Genomic DNA, 20500 nt, shown 5'->3' with positions numbered 1-20500 from the left:
ATGAGTTCGTGGGAGGTTATCAAGCCGGCCCTCGACAAGGGACCAGATCTTTTATTGCAGCAAATCCTTCAAAATGCCGTAGATGCGGGTCCCAACCCACGCTCTGTTCATTGATGTCAAGGCGACGTATAGACCGCGTGAGCTAGGAAATTATGGACGAACAGCTCCGGAAACTTACCGAACTGATCAAAGCAACGGTGGATGGTGTGCAAACTGTGAGAAGATTTCGGCGAACACTAGTTCGTTCGAATCGCGCCGGGGACTAAGACAAGGTGATGGACTTTCGTGCCTGTTGTTCAACATTGCGCTAGAAGGTGTCATGTGGAGAGCCAGGTGTAACAGCCGGGGACATTGTCGGCCGAACCTTTGCAAAGGTGGCAGAACTGTACACCCGCCTGAAACGTGAAGCAACAAAAGTTGGACTGGTGATTAATGCATCGAAGACAAAGTACATGCTAGTGGGCGGAACCGAGCGCGACCGAGCCCGCCTGGGAAGCAGTGTTACGATTGACGGGGATACCTTCAAGGTGGTCGAGGAATTCGTCTCCGGATCCATCGGCTGACAACAACGTTAGTCGTGAAATACGAAGGCGCATCATCTGTGGAAATCGGGCCAACTACGGGCTCCAGAAGAAACTGCGGGTTATCGCATCCAATTCGTCCTGTACAAGACGCTGATAAGACCGGTAGTCCTCTACGGATATGAAACATGGACAATGCTCTAGGAGGACTTGCAAGCACTCGGAGTATTCGAGAGACGGGTGCTTAGGATTATCTTTGGCGGTGTATAAGAATACGGTGTGTGACGGCGAAAGAATGAACCATGAGCTCGCCCAGCTCTACGTGAATCAGTATCCAGAAGGTAGCTCAAGCCGGAAGGATCGATAGGCGAGCATGTTGCAAATGCCGGACAGCAACCCTGCAAAGATGGCTCGCTTCCATTCGACAGGTACAGACGGCATGGGGAGCAGGCAGGTGGGCACCAGGTGCAAAACGACTTGGCGAGCGTGGGGCGCATTCGAGGATGGATAGATGCGGCATCAGACCGTTTAATTGTGCTCAGTGTTGATTCAGTGTTATCTGTTTAGATGTATACTAAATAAATGAAAAATGAAATAGCGGCAGATTTTGCTTTTTCATTAATCCTTTGGGCGCTTTTTAACTGCATTGATTTTTAACTGGGCGTTCGTTAATTGGGCCAAAGATTAGCTTAAAAGCAGTTGTCCGTAAAAAAAAAACAAAAACAAATGCTTGATGCCAGGGGATTCTAAATAATATATTTTTCTCCTGCCATGTAAAACATCGATCATAACAATGCACCGCGAATCTTCTTAGGGAAGATCCATAAAGTGCGTCACGCAAAAATTGGCGATTTTCAATCCCCTCTCCCCTATTCGTCACACTTTCTGTAAACCTCAAACAAATTTGAATGACTCGATACGCTGCTCGAAACCCCCCTCCCCCTAGAAGCATGATGGCCCCTTATCAGCCAACTTAAAAAGTGGCCCAGTTAGCGAATGATTACTGTCTCTCTTTATGGAGAAGCAAAACTCGCCTAAGTGATGAACTCTATAATTTTGAAAAATCACTATAATAAAGAAATTAAAAAAAAAGCAAAACTCGCCTACGATGTACCAAGCGCCTCCACTCAATCTGAATTTGTCAACAAAGGCAATTAGTCCCTCTTTATTTCATTTATTGAAATATGACCTTAATGGACGGCTTTCGGATACGTTTACTACTGAATAAATTGTGGTCTCGCTGAAACCCGATTAAATAAAATTGGTAAAACTTTATTAATAGATTTGATTTGAGTAAAATTGCATTAGAAAAACGTTGTGCTATTTATTACTGAAAAGGAATGGACCTATACTGCTACGATGGTTGCTTTGCATGTTTCGCAATTATACCATGCCTTAGCTGCTAGCACATTCAAACAACTATCAATGTAATTAGAAAATATTGTCCACGAGAAAGTATTAATCTTTAACATAATAACAATTATTCGAAATTTATTTTTCTATTAACTCATTGGTTGAATCACATTTCAATTTATTTCCATTATGTTTTTGACGTTTGTTTCGAGGATAACCCTTCATGTTTCTCATATGGCGATTGAAACCCTCTCAAAATAATATTCGCATTTAGAAGGGCATATTAAGTCTTTTACAGATCTTGCCAGCCTTGCAACTCGAATTTGGCCCACGGAAAACTAGATTTCATTCTATGGGTATTCCAACGAATAGGCTGAATAGAATAGTAAGAGGTTCCAAACTTTTGGATATCGACCCACTAGCAGAATCCATATTGCTTGCGACCCACCAGGTACCAAATGCTTTGATTTTGTGAAATTAGATAAAAATGAGTTCGCGTTCGATTGGACAAATTATAATAAATTGCTTTATCCCATCATTGTATTTGTCAAAAATTCGTAAATTTTTTGGATTGGATTTGAATGGAATTTGAACTGAATTTGGGTTGGATTTGGATTGGATTTGAAATTTATTCAGATTCGATTTGAGTTGGATTTCGATTTGATTAGGATTGGATTTGAATTAGATTTGGATTGGATTTGAAACAGATTTGGATTGGATTTGATTTTTTTTAATTTCTTTATTAAGTGATTTTAAATAATAAATAAAGTTCATCTAGATTTTAAATAGATTTGGATTCAGATAGATCGGATGAATTGGATCAGGATTGGTTTGGATTGGGTTCGGGGCTTACATTTGGATTGTATGAGGACTTCTTCCTTAGCTATCGATATAACCAAAAAAGCCGTTGACCTCGTCAGGTTTGTTGTTCTTAATCATCCATCATTAGTTAGATCCTAATTCAAAATATGGAATAAATTTGTGAGACAAAGGATAACAAAGTCATGAATTAAATTTGTCTTTCGTGACCCACCTGAACGCCCACGACCCGCTGAGTCCGACCCTTTGGGAACCTCTGAGTACAAGTACGGTAGTACCGTTTCAAATTTGAAGGTCAAATACGATTTACAGCTATCTATTTGATAAAAGTTCATTGAATTCACTGTTTTGAATCTAGAGAAGATAAGTATTATAGCTGTAATACAAGCAGTAATCCACCTTACATTAGGGTGGCTCAAATTAGAATGGAAAAAATATGGACCGCCCACTTATTGATGCTCTGATGATATGGACAAAATTTCAGACAAATCGGTCAGTAGAGAGAACAATCTGATGGAACATTGTGGGGGCACCTACGGCAAACATTATTTTACCAAAAATAATCAAATAGTAGTACGTATGTAATTTAAATGGTACCAACAATGTTGTTGTGTTGTTTTGGGCAAAATCTAAATATTACTTTATTTGATTGCATGGAAGTAAAACAGAGGTTTCAAAGCTTCAGAAACATTAATTGCGACTATGATGGTTGGTGATTATTTTGATTTTATGGAGTAAACTCATTCTTATCTGTTGAACGGCGTTGGAACATGACTTCTTTACTCTGCCTTCTACAAGCAACTTTTTGCGACATTTCCAGCAATTACCGATTAATCGCGAATGAGATTCATAGTTAAAAAATAGTGATGTTTCATACTTGCTGGGTTTGCCAAAATGTTCTCATGTGGAAGAAAAATAATCATAACATTCAATTGAAGTCAAACACTAGAATTGAAATCAAAATTTACGTCGAGTTTAACAGAGTGTAGTTTAAATGGAAAACTGCAGGCTCGTCTTCTTGATTTGTAAATATGAACAATTTGGAATCCAGTTCTTTCTTCAGATGTATTAATCTCTTCAAATGCTTCAAATCAAAAAACGGTCTGTTCTTTACTACCCTTTTTCCATCTTATACTTTGAACATAGAAATTGTCTACGACTTGAAGAGAAAACATAAAGATTATTTGTACATTTTAAAAGTGTTCAGTAGAGATAACAATCGTAATATATAGGTATGGGCAATTTATTTACATGACCATGGATCATGGATAAGCTCTTTACGAGAAATAATTGGTTCTAAATATTTGGAATTAGTACTTATGGACTCAAATAAATATTTTTATTTTTGCACCATATTGTTCGATTTTAACCCGATTTTTTCTCCTAAATCTCTGTAAAGATATTCAGATGTAACATTCTGGTTGATATGCTTGATATTTTTGACTGAATGATTGGCTAATTTGTTTCCCTTAATTTTTTTATCCTCATACCTACCGAAACTCTGATTGAAGGGGTATAATCATGCTGACTAATTAAAGCTTCTAAGTGTTTTCTTAATGGTGTTTATATACACTGTATAACAGAAATACAAACATTCCAAAATTGATTTATTAGTTTTGGATGATTTTTTCTACATAATGGTAAACATTTTCTACTCTTTCCTCGTTGTATTTTGAGTCTGTATATATGGGCTGGAATGATATATTTCGGCGTTATGTAAACTGCATTTAGTTACTTCACTATAGTTTGATGGAATCAAAACCATTTGACTTTGCAGCAAATAAACACGGCCTTTGCTGCTAATTGTCCTGTCCTTGGGTTTGTTTATCTAAAAATGCTAACAGAATATTAATATTTGTTACTTAGCGTATATTAATTTGATACGATGTGAAGAATATGTAATTTTCATTGGATTTCAGAATCGGCAGTACACTGCTGTTATCCGCCAGACTATAAGAAGTGACTAAAGAGTGAAGTTTTACTTGTATTTTTCTGTTAGTTGAAGTTCATGGATCATTTGTCGATACAGTATTCCCCGCTCATCGTCGATAATTCCAGTGTCAACACCCTTTTAAAACACATTATGTCAGTTTTCAATTTTGTGCTATGAGTTTGTTTTGGTTCAATTGTATGCCTTTGACTGTCAGATTAACAGTTGAACCATACATTTGTCGGATTAGCGGGGGTATACTGTATATGGAAAAATAATTTCTTTTTTATAATATAATGTAGGATTACAGTTTCTGTTTCAATATCATGAACCCATACTGTTCATTCCCAAAAACAAAGGGTGATAACAGCAGGGACCACATGCCATGTCAGGGGGATAGACGAATCCTCTCTCTGCGAGCTGTGGAGGTTGCTCAGCACGTGGTTCACGCGAAATACATCGTAAGATCGCTTGCTTATTATTTGGACTGAGCCGAAACAAAAAGCCTTTTTCAAGGATATTCATCCTCCAGAAAGACAAAACGCCTTTTCGGTATTTCCATATCGCATAATCACCGCGATTAAGAAATACGGAACAAATTATGTAGATTGGGTAAAATCTTCAATTTTATAGATAGGAGGATATGACAAATTAAGATTTTCCACATTTGGATGATACATCAATCGTGGGAGAACGCCCTTGTAAAATTAATGTCCTAACCAGCGGATGGCAGATTTCAGTACAGTTCTGCATAAGGACCTTACAGGAACTGTATACAATTTAGCATATTCAATTTCTGAAGATTTCAATACACTCATTGTATTGAAATCTTACACCTTTATATTATTTTAATATATAAACTGTATAAAAATATTACATTCATTGTATTACAACCTTGTCAGATTGTATATGCCAATATTTTATACAATAATTGTAAATTTGTTTTTGTGCATTTGCTTGCACACAGTGCATAATTGAAGGCAATTGCGGACGATGGTACATTGTTCTAAGACTAGTCAGCTAACAGGAGTTTTGCTTCCATGAGATTTTCGGCACAAACGACTTTTCAGGAGTTCTAGTTTTGTCTGTCAGTTTTACGATTTATGAAATCGAGTGCGCGATCAATTGTATTTCGTTTGGGACACGAAACATGTTCGTGATCCGGATGATTTTGTTCTTTTTTGTGCGGTTAGTGAGCAAATTATTCAACGCGCGATTAATTGTGTTTCGTTTAGGACGCGAAACATGATTATCGAGATCCGAGGATGTTGTGTTTTGTGCGCGTGGTGAGCAAATTCATATGCGATCCATCTTGTTCCGTTCAAGACGCGGACGGGAATGGTTGAACATTTCCTTCTACCATCATCTGCCATGCAGTTAAAGAAAAATTACGGATTACGGCTATTTCTTCCCACAATTAATGTTTATGTAAAAAATCACAACATATACTTTTATTTTTTCTTAATTTTTAATGTTTTTAAATTTAGAAATTAAGTTCAATACTATGGCACGAGACTCTCACGCAGGAGCAAACAAACAGTTTATCGATGAAGAAAAAATGTCAAAATGTCGTTTACATTTTATTTTTAATACTGTCTCAGTTTGTTCTTGTCAAAATTCATTTTACTGTACTTTTCTCAAAACTGGACCGGAACATGTTTGACATCCGATTGGGTTTGTTCTGTTTTGTGCGTTTAATGAGCAAATTAATCAATGCACGATCAGTCGTGTTCGTTTAGGACACGAAACATTTTCTTCTGGTGTTGCTCTACTTTGTGCGCTGCTGTGGCAAATTATTAGTACAATCGATCATGTTTCGTATAACAGAAAGCGAATTTTATTGTGCTCTGAACAGCATACAGAACGTGCGCCATCTTCAAAATAATTTGTTCTCTTAGTCGGTCGGAAAGTAAATTAGTTATAGCGCGTTTTATTGTTTTAACAGTACAAGAACGTCATTATTATCCGAAATATTTTGCTCTGCTGTGCGGTCAGTAATTAATAGTGGTTTGGTTGGCGCGATTTGAAATATCCTTTTTACATTACCCTTTCCCAAGACATTTGAGATGCAGGAGATTCATGTGACCGTAATGACGTGCGCTATTGACTGAGCTTCAGAAATATGTACATCGAGAGAATAGCTAACTGCCCCATTCATTAGGTTCTCTGTACAATTTCACGATTCTATCAATCACAGAATAGCAACTCGAATTCTACGGTCATAATACTCGACTCATGAGCAGTACTGCAGTTTATCAATTTCAATGAGAGATATCACGTAATTTTCGTATCTACTCCTCTCATTCTCAGAAGAAGGATTAAAGGCATGCTACAAATCTCACAACACGGGGGCGTGCACACGAGTAAATACAAATTGCTGCGCGCGCGCTCGCTTAGCTCCGGCGTGTATTATTTTGACAGAAGTAACATTTAGAAAACTCAAATAAACATCTACTGGTTGCAATCACTGAATGAGTTTTATTGGGAAAAATAAAAGGAAATTGGGAAAAATAAAAGAGCCAACTGTGTAGGACATCTCTGATAGAACATCACTACTTTTTAAAAATGTGATAGAATTCGATGCCGGGAATGGGATTGCTCTTCAAGTTTTTTTTCACTAGATAATCAAATGTGTATATTTGTATAGTTGTACCGACAAATGATCCATCTAATGTTATGATAGTGTTTTTAGTAGATCCATGTAGACATTTTATAAATATGCGTGTAGTGTAGAAATGTAAATACATTGATTAGAGACAGAAGGCTTTAGTGTACGTGTACGTATGTTGCCTTATAGGAACGTGTTAAACAACTGAATGGTCCTGATGTATGATTGCCACTAATGGTGACGAAACTCAACGGTTCTCGTTTGTCAGTTCGCTACGATACTATAGCACTATGTATTCATATTAAAGCTTAAGTGTTGGAAATCTATCATCATGGGCTTTATCCTCTAGCGTTTCTTCCTGTTTCTATTTAACAGTTCTTTCTCAATTGGCTAAAATCGGATAATTGTCTTTTTTTACATTGAATATAGTTGCTAGCTCAATTTATTAGGTTCATAAGAATCAAAGGAAAGATTAGCCAACAAGACACTATATCACAACTTGCCAGTGTTAGAATTATGTAAAATATAGGCAATACAGTTCTGATAAAACTTCAAACAGTCCTGGCAGTTTGATATTCACAATATGGATTGTTTACTGTTGTTAAAATTTTCATTCCAAAGTCAATATTAAATATTAATGTTTAAAGCGTGAAATTTCTGAATCTATGACTTAGAGCTCATTGCTGCTGAGCTTTAAGTAATATCCAACTCTTAAGTAGTTAAACATTTTTGTCAAGAATTATGCATGTATTCAAATATTAGTTGACTTTAAAAACATCTTTAATAGTTGAACTACGTGATAAAAAGGTCAAATATTGTAAATATATACACTGCTTCTAATCCTTCCTTTTAGTATCGACAACATTAGAAATATTCAAAGCTATTCATAAATGTTTTTATTCATTTCTTTTGTCCACTGCTAAATGCAAAAACCGTCAAAATTCCGTATGCACAATAAGATAAAATCTAACAAATATAAAAGTACAACGTTGAACGACACTTCTTGGGCTACTTGCTGTAATTGCAGAGACGGATCTATTTAATGTTAATAAGAATTTTTGAAAAACAATGTGATGAATGAGCATAGCTAAGTTACACGTAGCTTGTCTCACCAGTACTTTCGTTTGAGAGTGTTAAAATCTTTGGACACTAATCTAAAATCAGGAATCACTAGCATCGAATTAGAGCAGAACTTCTAAGTATACGATTTGGCAAATTCTAGAGTAGGAAAAAGAAAAACAGAGGGAAGAAACAGAGAGAAAAAAGAAAGTTCGATTTGGTATCATTCTTTTCGAAAGGATAAGAATATAAAGCCAAGCTAGCGTATGTTACGCACTCAAAGCACCTCTAGTTATAACGTCATCATTTACCATGTGGTCTTGCTCTCCGGCGCTTCGACGATATCGGCTCTGTCGCCGTTGCGATTGGAAGAATCCTGCGACGGAGTTGACACTATGCTGGTACTTTGTGGTGAACTGTTCAGGACTTTCTCCTGGGCTGGAAACGCCTTCCGTTACCGAGGGCAAAAGTGATTCGTTGGAGGGTTGCCTGGAATACAGTTATTGTTCAATGTTCAATCTAATATACTGATTGTCTTATTCTTACCTTTCTGATGTGTGGTAGTCTCCAGGAGCGGAGTTAGATCTCCCGACGGCTGAACCCTCTATTCGGAACCTCCCAATAAGGCGTACGGCCTGAAATGCCTCTTGAGAATGGATTTGGAACAGTGCTTTTTGAGCATAGTTTTTATCTATTAGCGTATCTAGCTTTGGGATGCTCTTCACAAGCGTTGTCATGTCTTCATCATTGATCTGAACGAGGCGACGATTTCTTCCTCCCAATTTACCAAACCGTTTGGTTACCAACAGTGATCTTTGATCTGTGGTAGCGTGATTCGCAACTGTGGGTCTTTATCCAGCATGGTTTCAATCAGATCTCGTAGCTCTGGAGTTATCGTGCTCGTAGGAGGGAACTGCAGGGATCATTTTAATCTTCTCATACACACAGGAACCGAAGCTATAAAAGGAACATTGCCATGGACTAGATAGAGGGTAGCACCGAGCGCCCAAATGTCGGCTGCCTGCCATTGTAGACATGCTGCCCAGGTAGTATTTCGGGTGCGGAAAGCTGGCGTGCCAGCCGTTGAGCCATTGTTCATTGCGCGTCTTCACCAAGAACTCGTTACAAACACCCAGGTCGCTACTTTCACACTGCCGAGTCGACATCAGCAGATTTGCTGAATCTCCGTGAATGATCCGCTGGTAATGGACTAAAAGGAAATAATTGAGCAATAAGTCAATCGCGAATTTCGCTCACTCGATTTCGTTTCAGTGTATATCGGACTTGTTGAATACTATAAGGTTCCTATAATGAGAGATATGCAAAAGCGGCCATTTTAATCCAATCGAGCATTGATAACTGTCGAAATGTGAGCCAAATGAACATTATTATTGTTGCAGATAGTGTGGAATTGCGATTGTTATGAAAGAGATTTTAAGAAAAGTATCATCGAATATGTATAACGGTTCTGCAGATTTGAAACACGAATAAATCACGAGATTCAAATATTTTTGCGTCATTGTATGCGTCATTTTATCTACTGATCAATCCACTTTGCAATTACGGCGCCTTTCTTGGCGAACATGAATAAAACACTGTTGGGAAAACAGCGAGTTTGTTCTATTTTGCTTAAGATTTAAACTAGAGAAGAGATCGAAAATTTGGAATGAAACTAAATCACTACTGCTTTCACTCTAAGGAGCTATTGTTTCAAAAGCATGCTTGTGGATACGTTTCGCATATTTTTCTAGTATTATTTCTGATCTTCTATTTTCCTACTAGTGCTAAAAAAACAAGAAAACAAACACTACGATATTCGACGCCCAAGATAACATCCCGAAAAACATTCCAGGCACGTTCGTCACTAAGCGGACAGTCAGTCGGTATGCTAAAATTTCTCATGCTGCACCAGCTCGAAAACGAGATACAGGGAATCCTCTAGTGGATCGTCCAGCACCTCGACTAGTTTTACCACGTTGGGTGGTCCAGCTATGAGGTGAAAGAGAAACAAATTGAAATCAATGTTTATGATTGACTAAATATTATCCATGTTTCGAATCAAATTTGTCTTTCTTATTTGCCGTTTCCTACCTTCTTCAGTACTCGATTCGCGGTACCTCGTCCATGGAGATGTTCCCGTTTGGTCCTCGTCATGAGTCCAGCTTTACGAAGTAGTTTACGCTTGGAAAGGATTTTCATGGCGTAATGCGTCAGTCCTCCTCAGGTAAGCCAGCTTCACCAATCCCTGAGCCCTAGATAGAAATAAAATGTTCAATCATTCGAACAACCATTTAATCAGCACGATTTGTTCTTAGCAAGACAGATCTGTTCTGTGCGAATATACTTCTGCACTTTCCACGAGTTCATACGAAACTTATGAAATTTTTGGGTCGGTTCGAGGGCAGAAATTTTGTTTAGTAAACAGGCTGCCAATGGTAGATCGAAGAAACAATGAATGAATTATTAGCGGCTGATTTTCACCCCTCCGCTGTCACATCCAGGCGCTAAAGTATATGCAAATAGCCACAAGAGTTTACCGCAGAAATTTATGGCGAAAGTCATCTAACGCGGTTTTCTCAAAATAAAACTTTCGAAAAACTATTTGGTACCGATTATGTGAGAAGGTGTCCCTACCATGCCTACCAAATATTTTGTTGATGGTAGCAATTTTGAGAATCAACCTAGATCTTTCGCCATACTGATTTCAGAAAGTTAACTCATAGTGTCCTGTAAGCACGCTCAATGCAGGCGATTCATTGAAAAATTTCTAACTGGAAAAGCAGGAAACGAGCTTTTTCTAGTAATTTCTGCTAGAATAGTCAATTCAAAGGTATGATAGAAATGAAACGGTATGGAAGAGCATTTTCAGTTCTAGCGATTGCTAGCGAACATGAGAAATATAAAGAAAGATCTCAAGTAGGAGAATGGAACGGACCTGGGATTGAACTACCTCCTGCGTATGGGGCTGAAGCATTTAGATATTTAGCCTGTATCAAAATGGTTCGAGATTTACTTCACATGAAATGAAAATCATGTTGCTACCGAAAACAATCAAATTTCATTACATTGTCACATTTCATAGCTCAACATACCATGAACCATAGATGAACTTGCCGAATCTATGACAAAAGGTCGAAGATGAAAGGTCGAAGAACAAAAAAGTCGAACAAAAGGTCGAAAGACAAAACGTCGAAAGGCAGAAGGTCGAAAGGACAAAAGGTCGAAAATGACAAAATGCCAAGAAAAGACAAAAGGTCGAAAGGCATAAAAGTTCGAAAAGGACAAAATGTTTGGTATATTCCAAAAGAATTTGTGAAATGAATTTAATTTCAAGCAGAATAATTAATCATCAATCAGAGTTGAAGAATGAGCATTAGAAGGAGTGAGCAATTTTCAAAGAAGGAGTAATTACTATGAGCGATTTGTAGTTAGCCTCCATTTAGCCTCCAAAAATAATGTGCTGTTGTAAGGTTCCTTGGAGGCTAACTACAAATTGTTGGAGGCTAAGGTTTTAGGGCCTTTTAATGAAAAACTAACAATTGGAAATAAATTATTTAATTATTTCCAATCGGGTAGCATATAAAAACTTTAAATATACCTCTTGGAAAGCGTTAAATATACGAAATAAAATTTTACTGAATCAACTTGCATGCAAGTTTGGAGGCTAACTACTAAATTTTGGAGGCTGAGGTGCATGCATCAATCTGAAATAAACGAATCTCACAGAGGGCTACAGGAGGTCCTCACGTATCGTTTGAGACCTTAGGAATGAGAATTCAACAGTGCTTTCTCGAATTTATCCCAAAATGACGGATTAAATAATTTTCTTCAATATTCCTGGAAGCGTCATACAAAACCTTGGAGGCTAAGGTTTGGGGACCAAACCAAGGTAAATCAATCTCACTGCGGGCTACAAAAGGTCCTTAGGTATCGTTTGACCCCTTAGGAGTAAGAATTCAACAGCGCTTTCTCGAATTTATCCCAAAATGACGGATTAAATAATTTTCTTCAATATTCCTGGAAGCGTCATACAAAACCTTGGAGGCTAAGGTTTGGGGACCAAACCAAGGGAAATCAATCTCACTGCGGGCTACAGGAGGTCCTTACGTATCGTTTTAGACCTTAGTAATGAGAATTCAACAGTGCTTTCTCGAATTTATCCCAAAACGACGGATTTTTTAATTTTCTTCAATATTCCTGGAAGCGTCATACAAAACCTTGGAGGCTAAGGTTTAGGGACCAAACCAAGGTAAATCAATCTCCCTGTGGGCTACAGGAGGTCCTTAGGTATCGTTTGAGACCTTAGTAATTAGAATTCAACAGTGCTTTCTTGAATTTATCATAAAATGACGGATTTTATCATTTTCTTCAATATTCCTGGAAGCGTCATACAAAACCTTGGAGGCTAAGGTTTGGGGACCAAACCAAGGTTAATCAATCTCACTGCGGGCTACAGGAGGTCCTTACGTATCGTTTGAGACCTTAGTAATGAGAATTCAACAGTGCTTTCTCGAATTTATCATAAAATGACGGATTTTATAATTTTCTTCAATATTCCTGAAAGCGTCATACAAAACCTTGGAGGCTAAGGTTTGGGGACCAAACCAAGGTAAATCAATCTCACTGCGGGCTACAGGAGGTCCTTACGTATCGTTTGAGACCTTAGGAATGAGAATTCAACAGTGCTTTCTCGAATTTATTCCAAAATGACGGATTTTATAATTTTCTTTAATATTCCTGAAAGCGTCATACAAAACCTTGGAGGCTAAGGTTTGGGGACCAAACCAAGGTAAATCAATCTCACTGCGGGCTACAGGAGGTCCTTACGTATCGTTTGAGACCTTGGGAATGAGAATTCAACAGTGCTTTCTCGAATTTATTCCAAAATGACGGATTTTATAATTTTCTTCAATATTCCTGAAAGCGTCATACAAAACCTTGGAGGCTAAGGTTTGGGGACCAAACCAAGGTAAATCAATCTCACTGCGGGCTACAAAAGGTCCTTACGTATCGTTTGAGACCTTAGGAGTGAGAATTCAACAGTGCTTTCTCGAATTTATCCCAAAATGACGGATTAAATAATTTTCTTCAATATTCCTGAAAGCGTCATACAAAACCTTGGAGGCTAAGGTTTGGGGACCAAACCAAGGTTAATCAATCTCACTGCGGGCTACAGGAGGTCCTTACGTATCGTTTGAGACCTTGGGAATGAGAATTCAACAGTGCTTTCTCGAATTTATTCCAAAATGACGGATTTTATAATTTTCTTCAATATTCCTGAAAGCGTCATACAAAACCTTGGAGGCTAAGGTTTGGGGACCAAACCAAGGTAAATCAATCACACTGCGGGCTACAGGAGGTCCTTACGTATCGTTTAAGACCTTAGGAATGAAAATTCAACAGTGCTTTCTCGAATTTATTCCAAAATGACGGATTTTATAATTTTCTTCAATATTCCTGAAAGCGTCATACAAAACCTTGGAGGCTAAGGTTTGGGGACCAAACCAAGGTTAATCAATCTCACTGCGGGCTACAGGAGGTCCTTACGTATCGTTTGAGACCTTGGGAATGAGAATTCAACAGTGCTTTCTCGAATTTATTCCAAAATGACGGATTTTATCAGTTTCTTCAATATTCCTGAAAGCGTCATACAAAACCTTGGAGGCTAAGGTTTGGGGACCAAACCAAGGTTAATCAATCTCACTGCGGGCTACAGGAGGTCCTTACGTATCGTTTGAGACCTTAGGAATGAAAATTCAACAGTGCTTTCTCGAATTTATTCCAAAATGACGGATTTTATAATTTTCTTCAATATTCCTGGAAGCGTCATACAAAACCTTGGAGGCTAAGGTTTGAAGATCAAACTAAGGTAAATCAATCTCACTGCGGGCTACAGGAGGTCCTTACGTATCGTTTGAGACCTTAGGAATGAGAATTCAACAGTGCTTTCTCGAATTTATCCCAAAATGACGGATTAAATAATTTTCTTCAATATTCCTGAAAGCGTCATACAAAACCTTGGAGGCTAAGGTTTGGGGACCAAACCAAGGTAAATCAATATCACTGCGGGCTACAAAAGGTCCTTACGTATCGTTTGAGACCTTAGGAATGAGAATTCAACAGTGCTTTCTCGAATTTATCCCAAAATGACGGATTAAATAATTTTCTTCAATATTCCTGAAAGCGTCATACAAAACCTTGGAGGCTAAGGTTTGGGGACCAAACCAAGGTTAATCAATCTCACTGCGGGCTACAGGAGGTCCTTACGTATCGTTTAAGACCTTAGGAATGAAAATTCAACAGTGCTTTCTCGAATTTATTCCAAAATGACGGATTTTATAACTTTCTTCAATATTCCTGAAAGCGTCATACAAAACCTTGGAGGCTAAGGTTTGGGGACCAAACCAAGGTTAATCAATCTCACTGCGGGCTACAGGAGGTCCTTACGTATCGTTTAAGACCTTAGGAATGAAAATTCAACAGTGCTTTCTCGAATTTATTCCAAAATGACGGATTTTATAATTTTCTTCAATATTCCTGAAAGCGTCATACAAAACCTTGGAGGCTAAGGTTTGGGGACCAAACCAAGGTAAATCAATCTCACTGCGAGCTACAGGAGGTCCTTAGGTATCGTTTGAGACCTTAGTAATTAGAATTCAACAGTGCTTTCTTGAATTTATCATAAAATGACGGATTTTATCAGTTTCTTCAATATTCCTGGAAGCGTCATACAAAACTTTGGAGGCTAAGGTTTGGGGACCAAACCAAGGTAAATCAATCTCACTGCGGGCTACAGGAGGTCCTTACGTATCGTTTGAGACCTTAGTAATGAGAATTCAACAGTGCTTTCTCGAATTTATTCCAAAATGACGGATTTTATAATTTTCTTTAATATTCCTGAAAGCGTCATACAAAACCTTGGAGGCTAAGGTTTGGGGACCAAACCAAGGTAAATCAATCTCACTGCGGGCTACAGGAGGTCCTTAGGTATCGTTTGAGACCTTAGTAATTAGAATTCAACAGTGCTTTCTTGAATTTATCATAAAATGACGGATTTTATCATTTTCTTCAATATTCCTGGAAGCGTCATACAAAACCTTGGAGGCTAAGGTTTAGGGACCAAACCAAGGTAAATCAATCTCACTGCGGGCTACAGGAGGTTCTTACGTATCGTTTGAGACCTTAGGAATGATAATTTAACAGTGCCTTCTCGAATTTATTCCAAAATGACGGATTTTATCAGTTTCTTCAATATTCCTGGAAGCGTCATACAAAACCTTGGAGGCTAAGGTTTGGGGACCAAACCAAGGTAAATCAATCTCACTGCGGGCTACAGGAGGTCCTTACGTATCGTTTGAGACCTTGGGAATGAGAATTCAACAGTGCTTTCTTGAATTTATCATAAAATGACGGATTTTATCAGTTTCTTCAATATTCCTGAAAGCGTCATACAAAACCTTGGAGGCTAAGGTTTGGGGACCAAACCAAGGTAAATCAATCTCACTGCGAGCTACAGGAGGTCCTTAGGTATCGTTTGAGACCTTAGTAATTAGAATTCAACAGTGCTTTCTTGAATTTATCCCAAAATGACGGATTTTATAATTTTCTTCAATATTCCTGAAAGCGTCATACAAAACCTTGGAGGCTAAGGTTTGGGGACCAAACCAAGGTAAATCAATCTCACTGCGGGCTACAGGAGGTCCTTACGTATCGTTTAAGACCTTAGGAATGAAAATTCAACAGTGCTTTCTCGAATTTATTCCAAAATGACGGATTTTATAATTTTCTTCAATATTCCTGAAAGCGTCATACAAAACCTTGGAGGCTAAGGTTTGGGGACCAAACCAAGGTTAATCAATCTCACTGCGAGCTACAGGAGGTCTTTACGTATCGTTTGAGACCTTGGGAATGAGAATTCAACAGTGCTTTCTCGAATTTATTCCAAAATGACGGATTTTATAATTTTCTTCAATATTCCTGAAAGCGTCATACAAAACCTTGGAGGCTAAGGTTTGGGGACCAAACCAAGGTAAATCAATCTCACTGCGGGCTACAGGAGGTCCTTACGTATCGTTTGAGACCTTGGGAATGAGAATTCAACAGTGCTTTCTTAAATTTATCCCAAAATGACGGATTTTATAATTTTCTTCAATATTCCTGAAAGCGTCATACAAAACCTTGGAGGCTAAGGTTTGGGGACCAAACCAAGGTAAATCAATCTCACTGCGGGCTACAGGAGGTCCTTAGGTATCGTTTGAGACCTTAGTAATTAGAATTCAACAGTGCTTTCTTGAATTTATCCCAAAATGACGGATTTTATAATTTTCTTCAATATTCCTGAAAGCGTCATACAAAACCTTGGAGGCTAAGGTTTGGGGACCAAACCAAGGTAAATCAATCTCACTGCGGGCTACAGGAGGTCCTTACGTATCGTTTAAGACCTTAGGAATGAAAATTCAACAGTGCTTTCTCGAATTTATTCCAAAATGACGGATTTTATAATTTTCTTCAATATTCCTGAAAGCGTCATACAAAACCTTGAGGCTAAGGTTTGGGGACCAAACCAAGGTTAATCAATCTCACTGCGGGCTACAGGAGGTCCTTACGTATCGTTTGAGACCTTGGGAATGAGAATTCAACAGTGCTTTCTCGAATTTATTCCAAAATGACGGATTTTATAATTTTCTTCAATATTCCTGAAAGCGTCATACAAAACCTTGGAGGCTAAGGTTTGGGGACCAAACCAAGGTAAATCAATCTCACTGCGGGCTACAGGAGGTCCTTACGTATCGTTTGAGACCTTGGGAATGAGAATTCAACAGTGCTTTCTCGAATATATCATAAAACGACGGGTTTTTTTTTTCAATTTTCTTCAATATTCCTGGAAGCGTCATACAAAACCTTGGAGGCTAAGGTTTGAGGATCAAACTAAGGTAAATCAATCTCACTGCGGGCTACAGAAGGTCCTTACGTATCGTTTGAGACCTTAGTAATGAGAATTCAACAGTGCTTTCTTGAATTTATCATAAAATGACGGATTTTATCATTTTCTTCAATATTCCTGGAAGCGTCATACAAAACCTTGGAGGCTAAGGTTTGGGGACCAAACCAAGGTAAATCAATCTCACTGCGGGCTACAAAAGGTCCTTACGTATCGTTTGAGACCTTAGGAATGAGAATTCAACAGTGCTTTCTCGAATTTATCCCAAAATGACGGATTTTATAATTTTCTTCAATATTCCTGAAAGCGTCATACAAAACCTTGGAGGCTAAGGTTTGGGGACCAAACCAAGGTTAATCAATCTCACTGCGGGCTACAGGAGGTCCTTACGTATCGTTTAAGACCTTAGGAATGAAAATTCAACAGTGCTTTCTCGAATTTATTCCAAAATGACGGATTTTATAATTTTCTTCAATATTCCTGGAAGCGTCATACAAAACCTTGGAGGCTAAGGTTTGGGGACCAAACCAAGGTAAATCAATCTCACTGCGGGCTACAAAAGGTCCTTACGTATCGTTTGAGACCTTAGGAGTGAGAATTCAACAGTGCTTTCTCGAATTTATCCCAAAATGACGGATTTTATAATTTTCTTCAATATTCCTGGAAGCGTCATACAAAACCTTGGAGGCTAAGGTTTGAAGATCAAACTAAGGTAAATCAATCTCACTGCGGGCTACAGAAGGTCCTTACGTATCGTTTGAGACCTTGGGAATGAGAATTCAACAGTGCTCTCTTGAATTTATCATAAAATGACGGATTTTATCATTTTCTTCAATATTCCTGGAAGCGTCATACAAAACCTTGGAGGCTAAGGTTTGGGGACCAAACCAAGGTAAATCAATCTCACTGCGGGCTTCAGGAGATCCTTACGTATCGTTTGAGACCTTAGGAATGAGAATTCAACAGTGCTTTCTTGAATTTATCATAAAATATCGGATTTTGTAATTTTCTTCAATATTCCTGAAAGCGTCATACAAAACCTTGGAGGCTAAGGTTTGGGGACCAAACCAAGGTTAATCAATCTCACTGCGGGCTACAGGAGGTCCTTACGTATCGTTTAAGACCTTAGGAATGAAAATTCAACAGTGCTTTCTCGAATTTATTCCAAAATGACGGATTTTATAATTTTCTTCAATATTCCTGAAAGCGTCATACAAAACCTTGGAGGCTAAGGTTTGGGGACCAAACCAAGGTTAATCAATCTCACTGCGAGCTACAGGAGGTCCTTACGTATCGTTTGAGACCTTGGGAATGAGAATTCAACAGTGCTTTCTCGAATTTATTCCAAAATGACGGATTTTATAATTTTCTTCAATATTCCTGAAAGCGTCATACAAAACCTTGGAGGCTAAGGTTTGGGGACCAAACCAAGGTAAATCAATCTCACTGCGGGCTACAGGAGGTCCTTACGTATCGTTTGAGACCTTGGGAATGAGAATTCAACAGTGCTTTCTTGAATTTATCATAAAATGACGGATTTTATCATTTTCTTCAATATTTCTGGAAGCGTCATACAAAACCTTGGAGGCTAAGGTTTGGGGACCAAACCAAGGTAAATCAATCTCACTGCGGGCTACAGGAGGTCCTTAGGTATCGTTTGAGACCTTAGGAATGAGAATTCAACAGTGCTTTCTTGAATTTATCATAAAATATCGGATTTTGTAATTTTCTTCAATATTCCTGAAAGCGTCATACAAAACCTTGGAGGCTAAGGTTTGGGGACCAAACCAAGGTTAATCAATCTCACTGCGAGCTACAGGAGGTCCTTACGTATCGTTTGAGACCTTGGGAATGAGAATTCAACAGTGCTTTCTCGAATTTATTCCAAAATGACGGATTTTATAATTTTCTTCAATATTCCTGAAAGCGTCATACAAAACCTTGGAGGCTAAGGTTTGGGGACCAAACCAAGGTAAATCAATCTCACTGCGGGCTACAGGAGGTCCTTACGTATCGTTTGAGACCTTGGGAATGAGAATTCAACAGTGCTTTCTTGAATTTATCCCAAAATGACGGATTTTATAATTTTCTTCAATATTCCTGAAAGCGTCATACAAAACCTTGGAGGCTAAGGTTTGGGGACCAAACCAAGGTTAATCAATCTCACTGCGGGCTACAGGAGGTCCTTACGTATCGTTTAAGACCTTAGGAATGAAAATTCAACAGTGCTTTCTCGAATTTATTCCAAAATGACGGATTTTATAATTTTCTTCAATATTCCTGAAAGCGTCATACAAAACCTTGGAGGCTAAGGTTTGGGGACCAAACCAAGGTTAATCAATCTCACTGCGAGCTACAGGAGGCCCTTACGTATCGTTTGAGACCTTGGGAATGAGAATTCAACAGTGCTTTCTCGAATTTATTCCAAAATGACGGATTTTATAATTTTCTTCAATATTCCTGAAAGCGTCATACAAAACCTTGGAGGCTAAGGTTTGGGGACCAAACCAAGGTAAATCAATCTCACTGCGGGCTACAGGAGGTCCTTACGTATCGTTTGAGACCTTAGGAATGAGAATTCAACAGTGCTTTCTCGAATTTATCCCAAAATGACGGATTTTATCATTTTCTTCAATATTCCTGGAAGCGTCATACAAAACCTTGGAGGCTAAGGTTTGGGGACCAAACTAAGGTAAATGAATCTTACTGCGGGCTACAGAAGGTCTTTACGTATCGTTTGAGATCTTAGTAATGAGAATTCAACAGTGCTTTCTCGAATTTATCCCATAATGACGGATTTTATAATTTTCTTCAATATTCCTGGAAGCGTCATACAAAACTTTGGAGGCTAAGGTCTGGGGACCAAACCAAGGTAAATCAATCTCACTGCGGACTACAGGCTCACCTTTTTACAAACGAAAACAAAACATCCTCAATTGCCAGCAAATCTTTATTGCCATTAATTATCACAAGCTACAGACGAACCATTTGCCGTTCAGAAAGTGGATTCAAAAGTTATATAACTGATGAAAGGTAGACTGTCAATGTACCGCATGAGACAAGCATTTCACTGCTCTGATCATAACAGTCTGTATGTAGGGGTTTATTTTGGACCACCAGTTCCTAGGTTCATATTTCGGACCAATGAGTGCAAATCCCTTTGGAATTGGTACGGGTGGTACAAAATACATCCTTTACCCGATTAAACCTTGAACATTGTCAACCATTTATAGAAACCAGTTCGTAAGATGCCAAAGCGTTTGTAGGAT

The 20500-nt window shown here is 38.4% G+C and overlaps 1 pseudogene; it reads right to left on the bottom strand.

Annotated features, from left to right (window-relative positions):
• Nucleotides 1-8559: 8559 nt before the first annotated feature.
• Nucleotides 8560-20458, bottom strand: LOC134206515 (calcium/calmodulin-dependent protein kinase kinase 2-like; annotated as a pseudogene).
• Between the last annotated feature and the right edge of the window lie 42 nt (nt 20459-20500).

The sequence above is a fragment of the Armigeres subalbatus genome, chromosome 1 (genome assembly GCF_024139115.2).
Source record: "Armigeres subalbatus isolate Guangzhou_Male chromosome 1, GZ_Asu_2, whole genome shotgun sequence".
NCBI lineage: Eukaryota > Metazoa > Arthropoda > Insecta > Diptera > Culicidae > Armigeres > Armigeres subalbatus.
This window is presented reverse-complemented; position numbering and strand designations above follow the sequence as displayed.